The 19,190-nt window shown below is 35.1% G+C and overlaps 2 long non-coding RNA genes across 2 annotated transcripts; both read right to left on the bottom strand.

Moving 5' to 3' along the window:
* Positions 1 to 5,666: 5,666 nt before the first annotated feature.
* LOC118806384 lies at positions 5,667 to 6,794 on the bottom strand. Its single transcript, XR_005007112.1, has 3 exons — positions 6,690 to 6,794; positions 6,313 to 6,405; positions 5,667 to 5,738 (listed from the first exon to the last, which is right to left on the bottom strand). It is a non-coding gene; the product is annotated as an uncharacterized LOC118806384 (long non-coding RNA).
* A 7,132-nt stretch (positions 6,795 to 13,926) lies between these two features.
* LOC118806385 lies at positions 13,927 to 14,837 on the bottom strand. The gene is made up of 2 exons (XR_005007113.1): positions 14,765 to 14,837; positions 13,927 to 13,989 (listed from the first exon to the last, which is right to left on the bottom strand). It is a non-coding gene; the product is annotated as an uncharacterized LOC118806385 (long non-coding RNA).
* Between the last annotated feature and the right edge of the window lie 4,353 nt (positions 14,838 to 19,190).

Consider the following 19,190-nt stretch of genomic DNA (forward strand, 5'->3'; position numbering starts at 1 on the left):
TGTAATTTATTGTAATTTCAACACCAGACTCCTTGGCCTTTGCTCATTTTCTATGAAGAACATATAAAATAACACATTTTCTGTGTGTGTGTGTGTGTGTGTGTGTGTGTGTGTGTGTGTGTGTGTGTGTGTGAGAGAGAGAGAGAGAGAGAGAGAGAGAGAGAGAGTGTGTGTGTGTGTGTGTGTGTGTGTGTGTGTGTGTGTGTGTGTGTGTGTGTGTGTGTGTGAGGGTGGACAACATGGGCAGGCTGCTGACAAGTTAGAGCTGCTAAAGGAGAACCCTACGCTGACCACTTGTGATATTTTAAACATCTGGTATTTTTACATAAATTGTTATGGCTGTATTGATTACAATAATGTGGTGGGCCCACCAGACCACTGAGTAACAAACACATCAACACCACACAAGGGTTAATGTTGAAAAAGTTGACTAACTAAATATTTAACATGCTTTTTGTAATTTTTTTATTAAATACATTGTGTATAAATGAAAATGAAAACACATCATAAAATTACACTATTATAAGACATTTCGATACATCAAGCATAGCATTTTGTTAAGACAAACTAAGTTACATTAAATGTTTAAAATACAGCACTGTGCAAAAGAGAGAGACCAGGCTTCATTTATTTCAACACGTTTTATACCTGACACTGAGCAATAAACAACTAATACTCAATAGCTATTCTGACATGGAGTTATATAAATGGATACCTACATTGCGTCCATACATACATGCATGTACTATATAAATAAATGTGCATAAAAAAACACCACCATGCCCGCTGCACTTTAATGTAGAATGGAAAAAACGCAGAGGCCCTCATCCTGCTTGTATGTGGTCTGAGGTCATTTTGATAGCGCTTTAGAGCTCAAACTGAGAAAGGTTTCTCATCTCGGTTACGACTCAATCTGCCCACAACAGAGGGTGTAAGTGCAACTCAGACATTGCTGACTTTTTTTAAGTCTTCATGTCTGTCTTTGTCTGTTTCTATACTGTATACAAAGCAGCTCTTGTCAAAAAGCACATTTGTATTGTTGGGATGGTTAAAAGAGCATTACAGTCAAGAACTAGAGTTCAACATGTAATGTCATATGTTACATGTGAAATGGTGTGTGATGAGTTTACAGCTGCTGGATGGGTTTTGGAAAGTATTGAAGAAGATAACGGAGCCCTTTGATATAAAAACATATGAGTATCATGTTACACAAAGAGCCGTTAAAGATATGCAAGATATCGACAAAATGCCCTTAGATCCCAGAGGGTTAATGACTGAGAAACCTTGTAGTGGAAACCAATCCTGACTGCTCATCTAGCCACCGGTCCACAAGCTGATAAATACAATCAAGCTATCATTAGTGTAACTATTACTACAAAACAGTAATGTAAGCAATCCATAATGATTTGAAGACAGCTTTTACAGATATTAAGCTTCCCAGCAGTTACATTGATTATCTAACTTCCTTTCATATTCACCAGCTAGCAGAAAATATATATATATATATATATATATAGGAGGCAAGTGGGAATATTTACAAGAGATATAGTGATGGTTGCATTTTAGCCAGTTTCCTTTTTACATGCATTTTATTTAGAGAACTTTGGCAGGCTCAAAGTTTTAAACACATTTAAAGTTTTATAGTGAAAGGTTGTTGTACAAGAATCCTACTCTTCTATTTTCATTTCAACATCTGTTTTCTGACAACACTTCTCAAAAACAAAGCTTTGACAGAGGGGTGACCAGTAGCCTTTTGGTAGGCCAAATGTGCCCCCAACTGGCAGGTCACAGTTTCAAATCCAAGGACTGCTCTGCTGGTGAGCCTGTGCTGCTCTTGACTGGGTATAGTTAGGCAGCAAAATGACATGTTTCTCTTGAATGGTCCGTAAACTACATAATGTCTTGGTAACTGGACTCTAGCCCAGAGATACATTCACATCCCAGTCGTGATGCACCAAAGAGTGCTGCCTGCTGTGCCATGAACCTACACTGCAGGTGTTTTGTCTGGGGGCGGGGGACCTAAAGAAACACAGCATATAGGTGGTCAGAAAACTAAGCTTGACCTGTCAAGGGCACAAATCTATCACTAGGCTGACAAACCAGGCTGCAGGTGGGAGCACAGGCTCTGGAAAGAAAAGGCAAATACAGGTCCCAAGAGAGGGAAAAGGAACTTTTTTCCAAAAAATAAAAAAAAAGAGTTCGAGAGTGCTTTCTAGAGCTTATATGGGAGCTCAGGATCTGATGGGCCTCAGAGAGGAAAACAAGGACCCGCCCCTCATGAAATCACTTCCAGTTAGTAATAATGACGGTGTAATTTGCTTGTTTACTCAATACTGTCATGTTTCAAGCAAGCCGATGCTCTCAAGGAGAGCCACTCTGCCATGCAACATATACAGTTAGCCTGAAGTGCTTATAGTAGATGACCTGTATAAGAATCACTGGCTTAGCAAGAGACTCCAGCATATAGCAGTGTGAACTGAGCACTGAATGGTGGCAACATTTTTTCTTAAGTAGGCTGATCACAGGTGATGCTGGATGCTCTGATTGCTAAGGAGGAGATCTATGTCTCCCTCTGGTGGCTGTAGCTGGTCTGGTAGATAACTCAGGCCCAGGCTCATCTGTTACAGTCTAATGTTGTGTTACTCTGAGTACTAATTTGAGTTTACATGTACTGGATGAAGATGGATTAGCTGATGGTGATCAATAAGACAATGGTTGATTTCAGTATTTGCAAAGTTGCATAGAAATGGAAATAATGCAGCTAACTTTCCTTTTGGAAACTAATAACAACAAATGACAGTATTTATTTCTTATTGCAAATATGTAAATATAATTGAAAATGTAGAAAAAAGTCAAAGTGGTCTGACTTATGCAGTATCAGCCTATCATAAAAATATAAAAATACATAAATATACATACATACATACATTAGCCATCAGTAGGAAAGGAGGCTTATGGTGTATTCGGCTATGCAGTCTTTTATTTATTTGTGAAAATAAAATAAGAACATCTTCTGTTCCATATTTAGATAAAGATGTCTACACATCTTTAATCTCACAAATAATTTTAAGAAAGTATTTGTCAAACAGCATCAAAAGAATGAAAACTTTAATGTGTTTAAGTTCAAAAAACAACATTAGTCGACCAGCACAAAAAGTATTCTTTACAGTTTGGTTTACAGACCAGAGCAGATATACAAGAAGACATTCAGACCATATTTGAAAAATCAAGCAAAACATGCATTTAATATTTGATTTGACATGTTCATATACAAAATATGGTATAAAAATATCCACAGAATGTGGATGACTACATGACTATATTAACTCAGGTAATATAGAATCCGTTCCTGTTTACGGCTTTACTGAACTGCTTTATAGTCGGAAACAGGGAAGAATCTCACTCGGGTGAAAACTTTCTCCTTTACGCTCTTCTCTTCATCTTCTCAGAGAAACATAATGCAGTGAAATCAAACTCCTCAGAGTCAGAGTCCTGTTTCAGAAAACAGAAGATCAAAACTGAAGTGGACAACTCCAGGTGATGTCTGAAGAAATTTGGGCCCAAAGTTTGTGTAATAATGAAGTTGTTACATAAAATAGTCTGACTATGTTGCGTGATGTCTTAGATTTTTTTTTTTTAAATATTTCTGAAATCAGGTTTTGTCTTTTAACAACATATGGTTAAAAATATATTGTGCAGGGCTTTGACAAAATAGTAACAAAAGAAAACTTATTTTGTCAGATTTTTCATGATTTTACCGTCACTAACACGCTCAGAAAACACATGTAGGTTCAGTGGTGGTTTTGGATATTAAATAAAGTGAATATATTTGTGTTTTAGTCGTGGTAACTCCTGGTTCCTATAACCACCACTGTAAAGAAATCTGTAAGCTTCTCTGGAATGAAAGATTTTTAATCACATGGCTCTGAATGACCTTGTTCACATCTCAGCAATGGAATTATGCAGAAATGTTGACAAATCAGTGAATCTCTTTTTTTACTTAGAAATGTAATGTGTCATTTGCATATGATTTTAGATATGACTCTACATATACAGTGCTGTGCAAAAGTAAGAGACCACTCTATTTATTTAATTTACATTCAAAATTACCAATATGTACGAGTTATTCACGTTTTTATGTCAGAAAAAGCAGCAAAAAATATACTTAACACAAAATTATTTAGTAAAAAGTTTAGTAAGTATAATAAACACACACACAGACATGCACACACACACACCAGGATGTCTACATGTTTTTATCTGTGTGAATATCAGCAACTGCTGATATTTATTCTAAGTGAGGAAACTGACCCCTGACCCTAAAAGGCTGCACTGTGTATGAGCTGCTGTTAAAACCATGTCGTCTTCTGAAGGTGTGATTCCCCCCCAAATTTTGTGTTTAGATTGTGGTTACAGATTAACAGTTTACTGTTCATCTGTTCAGCTCTGTTTACAATAGACCACATAGAACTGCAGTGAGGTTTAAACTGCTTAGAATCTAGGATTCTCATTAACCTTAATTAACTTATTATACAGTAACTACTATGATTATTCATGAACTATTGGTAATTACTCAGTCACTACTATGGATTATTGATTGATGAACAATTGGTTATTCAGTGACTATCATAAATTACTCAATAACTACCATAATATTGAATAACAACAATGAAACTACTATAAAACTGAAATATTAATAAGGTTCTGTGGTTGTGAGTGAGGTATTGAAGTGTTCACAGGCATACAGATGCTCTGAGTTTAAGGCAAGTTATGCTGATGATGTACAGTATGTGGTACTAAGCTACATTCAAAACTAAAAGAATTACCATTCTTCAGGTGCGGCACTGTTCTGGGGTGAGTTTCCCAGTAGTGGTTAATCTTATAGATTATTAAAGCTGCTTTGAAAGGAAAGTGCAGAAAACATGTTAATCTGGCAAATTATATATTTTTTGTAGTAGTTACCAATACTAGGCCTACAGACTGGCAGCTCCAGGAAAATAATTCAATTTAGACATTTAAATAACAGAAAAAATTATGGGGAAAAAAACATCAAGTAATATTTAAATTAATTTTACATTTGACTGCTATTCTTTTGTTTGTAATCTAGCAAACAGAGTAATCTTTTAGGTCTCCATTATGATGATATTGCTATAATTTAACACAAGTAAATATTGTTGCTGTTGTATTATTTGCGTGATTTTTTTTTTTTCAAATTGTGTTTTTATGGTGAATGGACCAAGAGGAATTGCTGTTTTTCCCACTAGTCATTTTGTTTAGGAAACAAAATGGCTTTATTTGTGTTGTAGACAGTGTAACTCCTGGCTCCTGTCACCACCACTGTAAAGAAATCTGAGTCAAACTACTCTGAATAACTTTATTTAAATTTGTGCTTTTAAGTCACACAGAAAGTTTGAAAAATTAGGGAAATTCCCATTTGAACTGTTTCAGGCACTTCAGTGGAATCAGTTAATAAGTATGATGATAATGTACCTGAACTTGAAGCTCCTCAGAGAAACTGTGGATGACAGACTGAGATGTTTTGCCTTGAAAAGCATTGAGAGAGGAACATGTTAGAAATGCGGCCTCATGTAAATGAAATGTGTCACATACTGATTGTTTCTGCATAAACTGACCGCTGCAGCTCGCTCTCCTCCAGGGCCAGATATTCCACATTAAACTCAAGCCCAGTGCCACTCCCATGACAACAACCAGCACATGCAGATGATGCATTGGAGGATCTAGAAAAAACAGAGATAAAGAATAAATGGTAGTTTGTGTAGACAATGATTTAAGAAGATAATAGAAACCTAATTAAACCTTGATGTTAATATTTTAGAAGCAAAATCTTGAGCACCCCCAACTGGAAGAAACACTCAACAAATAAAACTGCATAATCCAAATGATAGAAAACAAACTCAAATTGCAAAAAAGTTGAGATACAGGTGATGTAATCATGCTTAGAAATAAAATGAGCATCCAGGAAAGGTTTTATTCCTTTATAAGCAATAATGGGTTAAAGCCTTATAATATAATCCAGTAAAAGGAACATTTAAGGATTTTAGGTGTTTTGCCCTCTATGTTGCGTAATGCCATTAAAAAATCAGAATTCAGAGAAAAATCTGTACAAGTTTATAAGATTAAACATCAAATATGCCAATATATTTTTGATTGCATACAGGCAAAACAGAATTGTCTAATCACTGCTTTCTGTTTTTATTAGCATTTTACACACTATCCCAACTTTTTTGTAACTGAAATTTATAATTCAAACTTATACATCAAATAGAGCATAAAGTACACAGAAACACTTACTCAGTTCTACTGCTTTTCCATTCCCAGTGACCGACTCTCCAGGAGAAACTGACCCCTGTACTGGAGTTTGGAGCACTGATATGATTGACTGCCCTGGAAAATGTAATATATACAGTGGTAGAATAAACTGATATATCAGTATGATGACATTATAATAAAAGTAAAACAGTGAAACAGAACTGTGTCCATTATGCATCTAAAGTGTGACAGTGACATCTAATGGGTATTAAAAACTAAGCATCACTTTTACACTAGAATTGATATTATTAAGGTCAGCAGCAACAACACATTTCAGAATGGCTTCACATAATTGATTTTAAGAAATAAATAGATCTTACATGTTAAGAACACTGAAAACAATAAATTATTTATATTACCTGTGACAGATAAGAATGTAGCATTAGAAAACTTAATTGTTGTCTCTCCAGCCGCTGCACAGAAGTACACTCCTTCATCTTCTTTAGTGACACGTTCAATACTGACAGAAGTGAAATTCGCAATTCTGTTCATTTTAAATCTTGATTGGTCGAAAGGAGCAACAATTCTTGATTTCTTATCTTTAAACTGTGATCCCACTTCCACTGGAGCATGCCCCAGTATTTGTTTGTACCACCTCCTAACATCTGCATTTGAGTCATCTACAGGTGTGCAGTTGAGAGTGACCGGTTTACCGGGCTCAGCTGAGACGACCAACAGCTCAGAATTTCTCACAGCTTGAGCAGAATCTGTAAAACAAAGTTCAATCTATTCAAACAAAGTTCAGTCAATTAGAAAAACAATGATGAAACTGAAAACAAGCGTAATTGACAAGACTAAATATAAAAAGAATTTCTGTGGGTAACTTTATGAAACTTACACATCTTGTAGAGAAGTAAGATGATAATCACAGCTGGATCCATCATCAGAAAAACAACAGCTGTAATTTGAAACTTGAAGGCAAATATGAAGGCAAGAGTGTAACTGAGTAAAGCTTTAAACTGCATTAGCTTGCTGGGGTCTTATACTGAACCTCATTGGCTGGTAAAAGTCACATGGTTCTTTCTATTTGCTTGACTTGATCTGTTTGGCCACAACAATGTACCTATTGGCTCCATCTAGCCTCTGTAGAAAAACAGGCGAATGTAAGAAAGCCACGATATTTTCTTGGAAAGGTTTCAAGACCTGATCTGTTGTTGAATAAAGAATTATACACATACATGCATATATATATATATATATATATATATATATATATATATATATATATATATATATATATATATATATATATATGTAAACATTTCTTTTGGTTCTGTTGAAGAAATTTAGTCGCCTCTCAGTAGGAGACAGTCATGGGCTGAGAGGCCTGTAGAAAGTAACTGACGTAAATTCTCCTATTAAAGGGTCATATTACAATCAAGTGAGGCAGTTTTCCTGTCTGACCTTTCCACAGTAATTGATAATTATTGATCACATTCACAAGAGATCAATATGCTCCTTATATTGTAAATGTATCTCTGACCATTCTGTTTTCCTCTGTCTACTTACAGAATGACTGTATCTGTATGTTATCTGAGATTTCTAATTTTCAATAACATTCAATATTTACAAAGTCATCAGAACTTTGCCTTTCATGTAAACAAACATGGTTATAGATGATGCCTTAAAATAATATTTTATATGAAGGTTAGTAATAAGTCTCTATGTACAGGTAGCAAAGTTCAACGCTGAATATATGATATGTTAACATTAACAGTACATCATCAGTTATCATTTTATAAATGATAAATCCAGGGTGACCATGTAAAGAGTCCAGTACCATATTGAGTCAAATTCAGTATTGAAATAATAATATGCAGAAATGAATTTACAGTCTGATTTTTAATGAAAATGAATAAAGGTATGATGTGTAGGAAATACTTATCATGTTTGGTGATACACAGTCACAGTAATTTAGCAGAAATATGTAATAAAGTATAAATGAAAACTTTTAAGTAGACATCTACTTTTCATTTCAGAATATTTTATTGTTATTTTTTTGAAGACACATTTCAAACATTTACACTTCATACATGCCATTGCATGTATAGTACATAAGTGTGGCCGGATTATGTGGAGGCACAGCACGTTATTAAAAAAAAACAATTACATGTACTTACCATTAGGATTAAATTCCAAAACATATTTCAGCTTTGAAAAATCAATTTCTAGGCATTTTTTTTAAAGTTATTATTTCCTCCAGTTATTCCTGTTTGAGTTCATATAGTTCTTTTGGCAACTTATTCAGTTAAAATGGCATAAATAATGTTTCAAATGCAAATACATATAATTCCATCAGAACATATGTACATTGCTGCTGTCGGAAGAAAACCTCATGTCTCCATTTTTTGTTTTTTTTAAGTTTTTGACATAATTTAAAAATGCCTATTGCTGTTTACATTGTGTACTTTGAATACCATAAGCTACAGTTTATAGCATCAGCCACAATCTCTAAAGGCCTAAAGCTTCACTTTAAAGTAATTATATAGAAATTCTCACTACTAACTGAAACACATCTACATTTCCATCAACACAATATCAGACACCATCTGAGCTCATGAGCGCGTTTGCCACCCGTGAGATCTGTGAGTAACCACACACTCTAAAAATGTGTTCTCGCTTGGCTCTTTCAGAGAACTGACACTTCATACCAAACTAGACCGTTATTTTCAGTCATGCAGTTTTGAGCACAGAGCAAAGTGAAGCACATGACTGTAGATCCTGACTGAAATCAGCACAAACACAAATAAACAGATACAGATTACAAAGCTGACAGTAACAGAAAATATCCACAAACTTCACTTCTGCTGCTACAAGATAGAGAGTCCAGTGAGTCAGTAATTGTTATGGTCAGCAACTGAGAAGTATCTGACTTCAGAGTGAACACTGTGTCCAGAGCGTCCACTCTTCATTCTCAGGCTTTTGGCTGCATAATTCAGCTCCATAAAAATGACCTTCCCACAAGCAGCCACAGTGCAGTAGTAAGTTCCAGTATGGTGGTGGTCAAGGATGTTCTTGGAGAAGTTGTGCTGTGTGTAGAAGAGCTGATCTTACACTGACGGCTGCTGCTGTTCTGATGAGTGTAAATGATTTCAGGAAAGGATTGTCCTGCAGCAGCTCTGAACCACAGCACTCGGAGTTCTGCTGCTCTGATCTCAGAGAGGACCGTGCACTGCAGAGTGACCGACTCTCCTGGAGAAACTGACCCCTGTACTTGAATTTGGAGCACTGATATGTTTGATTGCCCTGGAAAATGAAAAATTGACAGTGTGAGAGAACCGGTCAGTGCAGTGTTGGAACAGCTTGAACAGTGTGTTTGGATATATATTAAAGGACTATACATATTAAGAGTTCTGAAAACAATAGTACTCTACAGATCTTACCTGTAACAGCTAAGAATGTGGCAGTAGAAAAGTTCATTGTTTTCTCTCCAGCCGCTGCACAGAAGTACATTCCTTCATCTTCTTTAGTGACACGTTCAATACTGAGAGAGACAAAACTCGCAATTCTGTCTATTTTAAATCTTGATTGGTCAAAAGGAGCTGAAATAACTGTGTCCCTAGTTTTAAACTTTGATCCCACTTCCAGTGGCGCATGCTCCAGTCTTTGTTTATATCACATCCTAACATCTGCATCTAACATCTCATCTGAGTCGGGCTCAGCTGAGACGACCAACGGCTCTGAATTTCAAACACATGCTTACTTCAGTAAAACTATTTGAAAGGAAATAAGAGAATGAAGTCCGGCCTGTTTTCACTGCCTGGTTTCATATGTGAACCTCACTGGCTAAAAAAAAAAGTCACATGATTTTTTTATTATTTTTAATGCTGTTTCATTTATAAACTTGTTTGGTCAGTAGACAACCATTGACCTTCTTTGAATATATATATATATATATATATATATATATATATATATATATATATATATATATATATATATATATATATATATATACACACACACACACACACACACACACACACACACACACACACACACACACACACATCACTGTTGTTGGAGCAAAACCATAATGTTAATTTTGCAGAAGAAGGAAAAAACCATCTTTATTTTCAATGTAAGTCAATGGAACCAGACTTTTTTCCAAGTAATTTTGGATTACTTGTAATTTCATGAAATTTACACACAATGTAAAAGACAATAGCCATTTTCAAATTCTGACAGAAACTGAAAAATGACAAAAATGGAGATACAAGGTTTTGTACCGACAACAGCGATACACATTATATATATATATATATATATATATATATATATATATATATATATATATATATATATATATAAACCCCTGTGTTGAATACTTTATTGCCCTTTCATTCCTTGCATTCACCTTATTGATATTTCATTCTATTTAATTACATAAAAATATTTTTTTTATAGGAATCATACATTTCAAACATTTGCACATATTGTTGAAGAACATTTTACAAGCATTTCAAACTTTCTTAAGAACATTTTATTAAAATCATTCAACAAATACATTTGTTTATGTATACATTTGAAATTTTACTCTTAGTAGAATAAATATGATGCCTAAGCTTTAAAAGATTGATCTTCAGCACGGAACAAATAACAACACAATACCCAATCTATATTTATAATGCACATTTTTATTTCAGTTAGAAAGTCTCTAAGTTCTTTGCACAAGAAGTTTGGTTAATAAGAAGATAGTAAGAAGTAAAGAAGGGGATAAAACTGCTATATATAGAGAACTATTCAGAGAAATATTGTCTATAAAATGTGTCACAATCCTGGATGCATCAATTAATAAATAAGCACAGGTGTCACTGTTATGCACAGCAGAATGCAGATCATAAGCATTCAGTGTAAGAAAGAATGAAAAGACTGAAGAGTGAAGAATCTTCCTTTGCCTTCACTAAAACTGTACCAAAACCTGAAGAGCGTTAGCTCTAATACATTGTATACATAATATATTAAAATATTTGCACTAAAAGCTTTAAAACCTTATTAAAGATATTATTATACTATTAAACATATAAAAATGTTTTGCCTTCATATAAAAGATAATGAAAATTCTATTGTTTTACGCTTTGTGAAGAAGTAATTTTATATTTTTTGTGTAATTTTAAATGGCATTGGATATTCAATGTGTTTATGATTAGTTTTCATTTCATTAAATTCAATACCACAAAGTTTCAGTTCTCGAAGTGGCCAACATGATTTGCATATTTCTATTATCTTGGAAATAAATGGTTACTTCCATTGTTTCATAAAAAAAAAAACATTGTAAATACATATATATTAAAAAATCGCCACAATAATAGTATCAAAAGAAGATTTCTGAAAAAAAAGTAATTGCTTTAATGTGACATTTTCCATTGACAGTTTTATATTTACAATCATGACAGTAAATTTCCATAAACATCACTAAATGCTAAATAGCTACATAAAATTAGCTTATGATATAACGGTTTCAACAAGAAATACATTTAATGTCTGAAAGTTATTTGGTGATGTTTTCAGCTGGATTGTATATGCTATAAGAAAAAAAAGTAAGAAAAAGAAAGAAAGAAAGAAATGTCTAGAAAACGCTGACAATTTTTATAAATACTTTAACTCTTTATTTTTCAGCAATATTGTGTTTCTGGGTCACTCTGTAGTCAGAAACAGGAAAGAATCTCACTCGGGTGAACATGCTCTCCTTCAGCAGTCATCTCTTGTCAGATAAATTTAAAGGTGCAAAACTGAACTCTTCATCGGAGTCCTAGTTCAGAATAATAAATAAATAAATAAATAAATAAACAATATGTTAATAAATAAGATTAGTACAATGAAAAGGCAAATATCAATCAAGTTATAAGATGTCTCTCTCTCTCTCTCTCTCTCTCTCTCTCTCTCTCTCTCTCTCTGTCTATTTATCTATTTTATTTTCTTAGAAGTGAAAGTAAGTTTGTTAGCAAGTTAGAAGTTAGTTTACCTCACAGCTCCAGATTATAACTGCAGGTGATTTTTTTTTTTTTTACATTTGATTTTCATTAAACCATTAAGATACATACATTGCAGACATGAGTTACATTGTTCACACAGAGCTTGAATAATTTCCAGCTTGTATAATCTATAGAAAATCAAAGCCAGCAGAACAGGACGCTCTGAACCAGCCTCACATGAGCCTACGGTCACCATGCCCACAGCCAAGTGTTGAGCAGAGGGGTATAAAGCCCCCCAGCATTGAACTGTGTATTAATGGAGCTCCAACCAATACCTTTGGGATGAGTAGAAGTGATTCAGAACTGATGATCCAGCATCAGTACCTGACCTCACTAATGCCCCTGTGGCCGAATTCTGCATTTTAGTGTCTCTGACCTCAGTAGAAACATTAGATGAGTGAGTGTCTAGAGATTTTTGTAAATGTAGTACATATGGGGGTCAACTGATGCTGTGTATCATATACTCAAACATGGAACTTGACAGCTGGGCCTGAATAGCTGCACTGATATGAACTGGTGTTAAAACCACACCGTCTTCTGGAGGTGTGAAAGTTTCAGCCTCTTTATCTCTTTATCTTATGTTTAGTGTGTGGTTGTGGATGCAGTCCACAGTGCAAATTTAGTCTGAGGAATGGGGGGTGTGGGGGGGGCACACTAAACATGTAGCAATTTAAATTTGAAACTGTGTAAACAAAGTAAACCCACAGTTAGACTTATTATGTTGATCTCATGCTTTATAGGAAATAAATGCAAAATCAAATACTATTATTAACAGGAATACTATCAAATATTCAGTATTGAAATTCAGTTTTGTTTTATTTTACAATGGCATTTTTTCAATTGTGTTACTAAATTGCTTGGTATGATCTGCATGTTGCTGTATATATTTTATCAAAATACCCCAATAATTGTAAATATGATGATAATTAAGACAAAACTATTGATAACTATTATGGAATAATTCAACAAATTATCATAATTCATCAAAAAAGTGCTGAAATCTCCAGGACAGATTAGCGCTGCTTTCTGTTTGTCATTTTACACTATAACTAAAATAAAAACAAGCTCTTTACACTATTCAGCAAGGTGTGGCTGGTAGTCTAGTGGTAGGAGGGCTTAGCCAGCTGGAAGGTCGCAGGTTCAGAACTGTTGAAGTTAGTAAACTGATAATAAGCTTTATAAATGAGTTTTATTTGTATAGTGCAAAGATGAACCTGCTGGTTTATCAGCACTTTCACAGCGATACATTCTATGTAGTACAGCAGTGCTTTCTTCTGTATCTGTTGGTGGAGCTCCATTAATTTGGTACATGTATAATATATACATACATACATACATCTTCTAAACCGCTTATCCTTCTGTGTCACGGTGGGGTGCTGGAGCCTATCCCAGCTGTCATTGGGTGGAAGGCAGGATACACCCTGGACAGTGTGTGAGTGTGTGATTGTGTATGTCTGTCTGTCTCTCCTGTGATGGACTGACGACCTGTATAATATATATATATTTTTTTATTAATGTATTTTTATTTTACGTGGTACAGCAGCTAGTTTTCTTAATGACAGCCACAATTCTGTCAGCTATGTGTTATGCCAGTGTCTTGAGTTCCTGTCCTGCTAACTATGGTAACGTACCTGGTCTTACAGCATCTCTGGGAAACTGTGGATGACAGACTGACATGTTTTGCCTTTAAATTCATTGAGAGGGAAATGAGTTAGAAATTCAGCAATGTGGTGGTAAATTCTGTAGCATTTTGTTCACCTCAATAAAGTTTTACGAAGACTCTGACATTCACCAATATTTTCTTATTTGGGATTTGTTCCTTGGTAAGAACAGAATTGCAGACTCAAGAGCACAAAGGTGCAAACAATTCTGAGGTTTAAGATATCAGAACAGCACATTTAAGTAAAAATGCAGAAAGAGGCCCATTATTATTATTATTATTATTATTATTATTATTATTATTATTATTATGAGGGAAACAGCTCAAATGAACACAGATTAATGTAAAGAAAAGACAGTAACACACACTCCCAAAGCTGCTCCCAGACAAAACACAGCAGGACCCACAGGTTCTTCTGAAATAAATAAATAAATAAATAAATAAATAAATAAATAAATAAATAAAAATACTCTATAAAAGTTTAAAATGTATAGTGTATGAAGTGTTTCTACATTAAATAAAGCATATTCCGTCAATCTCATTCGAGTTCCATAGTACCCACAAGGTTTTGCCTAAGACCTTTAAAACACATATCAGCTGAGCTCCTGATCCATTACAGCTCATCCAGATCACTTCACTCAGCTGAGGCAAACCCACTGTCTAGGATCTCTTACAACTCAGTGGGTTGAGGATCTTTTTCTTATGTTGCTCAGAAACTTTGCAAGAGCATTTTATATGAGTAATGCAAGCTCCAAGATCCAAATCAACAAAAAAACATTTGTAAAAATCCTCCACTCACCACTGCAGTGGTCACTGTTTCTCCTTTTACAGATTATAAAGGCTTGAGCAGAGATCACAACCACACACACTCCAAAAGCTGCTCCCAGACAGATCACATCAAGATCCACATGCTCCTCTGAGAGAGATAGATAAACAAACAAACAAATAAATAAATACTATATATTTGTGCGATAAAAAAATGAAGCCAAAAGATTATTTTGGAGTAGTTGTATTTTATTCAAGTGTTACTTATATTAAGTTTGAATTGAAGTCTTAATTGAATTACTTAATTACATTTAATTATTATATTAAATGGATAGATTCAATTATGTGGATGTAATTCTATAATTGTATGTGTAAATTTCTTTTTAATTTTTAAAACATCCAACCAAATTCATAAAATTTTAAATCAAACTGACCAGAACTCTAATTTGTCTTTGTGTGTGCAAGAACCAGTACTGCCCATTAGTCACCACACCACTGACCACCGCCTTATACACCCTGAACAAAAACTTTTAATCTAATTAAACATAGTTTGTACTTTTATAGAATGAATATGTTCATATAGAATATGTTTTGATATGTATGGTTTCTCAGTTCTTGTTTCACCTCTGAGCACTACATTAGCATGGAATGTAAAATATGAATAATGGAATAATGTAAATATGAGTGATTCTCAGATAAAGTACAGAACTCTGCAAAAGGCGTCAAAGGTATTTGTAATTTTATCTGAACAGTAAGTGCTTTTGCCAGTAAGAATTTGGTATCAAATGTAGCGAACACTGGCTGAAACTCTACCTCAAGCAGAGTGTTTACCCAAAGGTTAAGGGCCTTTTGGCTCCAGCAAGTCTGGGAGTGAGGCGTAAAGCTGTCGGCTTAATACCCCCAACCCCAGACTCAGTCAGATTTACAGCTGAATCGAGAACCAGCCCCCCAGCTCCTTTGACCTGGAGGGCAGCAGGACACCTATGCTGGAATGTGGCAGATGGCTCCCCAAAGCACTGTGGACAACTTTTTATCTTAAGTAACAGAAAGTACATTTCTAAGGTGTACGTCCACTGCATACTGCAACCATTCGTTAGAACTCTTTTTAACTAAACTAGACATACCGAAACGGATTTTGTACGACTTTGGACAGCAAAATTACAACTTTCTAAATTCCCTAGGGATCTCAAGTATGGACCCACAGCACCCCCAAGGGGTGAAACCGCAAATTACCACATCACCACCATAAGGACTTGTGCTTATAAGAAGCCAGAAACTTCGTGCTTTGTTGCTTGATTATCGACGTTTCTATGATCTGTAAGTAATACTACTTGTGGTATTAATCTTGTTGTTGGGTAGTACCTAAATATTACCGGTATCTTTTTCTATTATTACGCACTAGAAATACGTAGAGTATAACTTTGATAACAGTCAGACCCAACCATTTAATTGCTATGAGTTTAGACCATTGACCAAGATGTATCCTGAATGTGGTTTTCTTTTCTTTTGTTCCTTTGTTCCTTTCCTTTTATTGTTGATTTTATTTTTTTTTCATGCATTGGGTCATGTTCAGAGATGATAGTACCTGTGTTCTTTGACATGTATTGTGTATCAGGTAACAAGGGTTAAACTCTCTCTTAGAAACATGCCTGAATATCCTAATTGTTCATTCCTTGATTTTGAAAGTTAAACCAATTGGATGATATAGAAATGTTCTTTTTCTTGGTTTAAACTAGCTGAAACAAAGGAGGCAGTGATTTTGGGGAAGGCATTCCTCAAATTATGCACAACCAATCAGAGTGGGAAGCAAGCTAGTCAACCTTTGGTGAGCACTCTGGCACCACCTCCAAAGGGTAGGGCCTCCAGCCGAGCAAAACCAGAGTGCACCGCAAATGTGGAGAGTTCCTGCGTTCGCAACAAAAGTTTCTAAGTTTGTGCCGGCCTAGGTCAGAAAGACAGGTCAGAAGTATTAGGACGCTAAATTTTCAGATCTGAAACCTTTGTTTTGTAGCTTGCCTGTTCGTCTACACACCTTAAGTTTGAACCACCCTCAGAGAAGGAAGGTGGATATTTCTTGTCGGGCCAGGGAGAATATATCCACAACTTTCGATTCTGCTAAAGAGAGGTAGTTAGTTAAATTAGTATCACCAGCCTCAGAACCCTGATTGCAACCTGAACCTCGCCAGCGAAGTGGGAATGGTTCTGACACCACGGAGACCCAGCATTGCACCCAGAGCCACGCACTGATCTGTGAACAGATCGACCATCGAAAGGCTGCCCAAGCTCCACTGTCAGACGGCCACGAGACGCCTCCGCCCAATCACTGATGGGAAGGCGCGTGCCCGCACGGAGATGCAGCATCCACGGCCAGTGAGGAGAGGAACCATTGCATGAGCTCCAGCCTTCGATCGAGTCTGTCCTGAGACGACCCCTCCTGAAATCAGCCCCCGACTCCAACGTAAGCTGGTCCATCAATTTGCAGTCAGGGCCCTGACGGCAATTTATTTAATAAGAGAACTTTTATAGGTACATCCAGCCATATAGTTCTTCCCCTCCATACTTAGGTTAATTTGTACATTGTACATATACATATATATCTTTATACTTTTATTGTTTATTCTATTTTATATATTGTTTGTATATTTCCTGCTGCTCTGTCTTCTGTGCTGCTGTAACACCGCAATTTTCCCCGTTGTGGGATTAATAAAGGATTATCTTATCTTATCTTATCTTATCTTAATTCCCTAGAGGCTCTCCCAAGCGACTCCCCAAACCACACTGCCTTATACCATTTAGCCGTGAATCACTCTTAGCTTACTTGAGCTATTTTGTCTTTCATTACTATCACTTTGTTTTGTTTTGTTTTCTTGTTTTATTTTCTATTGTTTATCATTGAATGTAGTCCAAAAGTAGTTTGATATTTAGCCAATAAATTCCCTTTTCTGAAGCATCCTTGGTGCGAGCGTTTCTCTCTCTTGCCCTGGTCTGTAGACTTCAAATAAATCCAGGTTACCTCACACCCTCACATAAGGTTCTAGCAATAATAATATTAAAAATTGCAAAACCCCTTGCACAAATTAGAATTATAACAAATGTAAATATTACTACAATAAAAGTCTCTAATTACTCTATTATTATTGTTTGTACTAATTCTAAAATCATTGTTTTTTGAGCAAATGAACACTTACTGCCCAAATGAACTTATTTTTAAGATCTCTTAACAATTTTTAAGGCTTCTTAACAATTAATTAACTATAAGCAACCAATTAATAATACCTAGTAAATAGAAACATATTTGTAAGCATGCTTAGAAATGTGTTATAAAAGTTATTTGTGTTAATGTAGTGTTTCGTAAATGAATAATTAACTGTTGACAAATGAGTAAAATATCATTTAATTGTGATCTTTCAGTTACAAACATACTTGAAATATCAATATCCTTCTTAATCAAGGCCAGTGGTTATTATAATTATATTCCTCTTGTTTTAGATCTTGGAAATTCAATAATTAAAATCGTTTAAATGTATTTTATAATTTGCACACTATCTTTATGTAATTCACAAACTTTCATAAACTCCTCCTTTAACCATCATACAGATTATGCACATGGATTTAGGCCATTTCTACTCAACAAGCTAATATAAACAATGTTATTTGCCATTGAAAGCTGATGAATGCCTTCTTTAGCAGATTTGACTGTTAAATTCTGCTACATAAAGAACTTCTTTTTTTAACGTTCAAATACAATCATCTACTAATCACTGTGAAAGTAGTCATCAGTTGTTTGTGACATGCAAACAAATGTCACCATTTACTACAGCATTTGTTCATTTAGGATTCAGATAAATTTTACGCATTTATGTTGTTTAATTAAGGCGTCACAAAGACATTACAAATATGCTTATAACTGAAGAATTACAAACAATTAGTGTTTAATTCCATAGTCAACAAACAGTTAATAACTAGGCAACACTTCTTTCTGAGTGGTACTTTGTGGTTGATTAATAAACTCTTAACAGATTATCAGTAACACATCAACAACATATCAGTGAAATAACAGTAGTGAAGCATCTGAATACACTGAAGTAAATATCTTGTAGATGTTCTGTTGATACATTACTTACATTAAGTAGATGTATTGTTAATATGTTACTTCTATTACGCAAAACCTAACCTTACCCACAACTTAACCCTCACCCTGGCCCTAATCCTAACCTTAACCTCAACCCAAAACCTAATCCTAACCCTCACCCTGCCCTAATCCTAACCTTAACCTCAACCCAAAACCTAATCCTAACCCTCACCCTGCCCTAATCCTAACCTTAACCTCAACCCAAAACCTAATCCTAACCCTCACTCTGGCCCTAATCCTAACCCTAACCTTAACCCTTACCCAAAACCTAATCCTAACCCTCACTCTGGCCCTAATCCTAACCTTAACCTTAACCAAATGCATTCCA

The sequence above is a fragment of the Colossoma macropomum genome, unplaced genomic scaffold (assembly GCF_904425465.1).
Source record: "Colossoma macropomum unplaced genomic scaffold, Colossoma_macropomum, whole genome shotgun sequence".
In the NCBI taxonomy this organism is placed as follows: domain Eukaryota; kingdom Metazoa; phylum Chordata; class Actinopteri; order Characiformes; family Serrasalmidae; genus Colossoma; species Colossoma macropomum.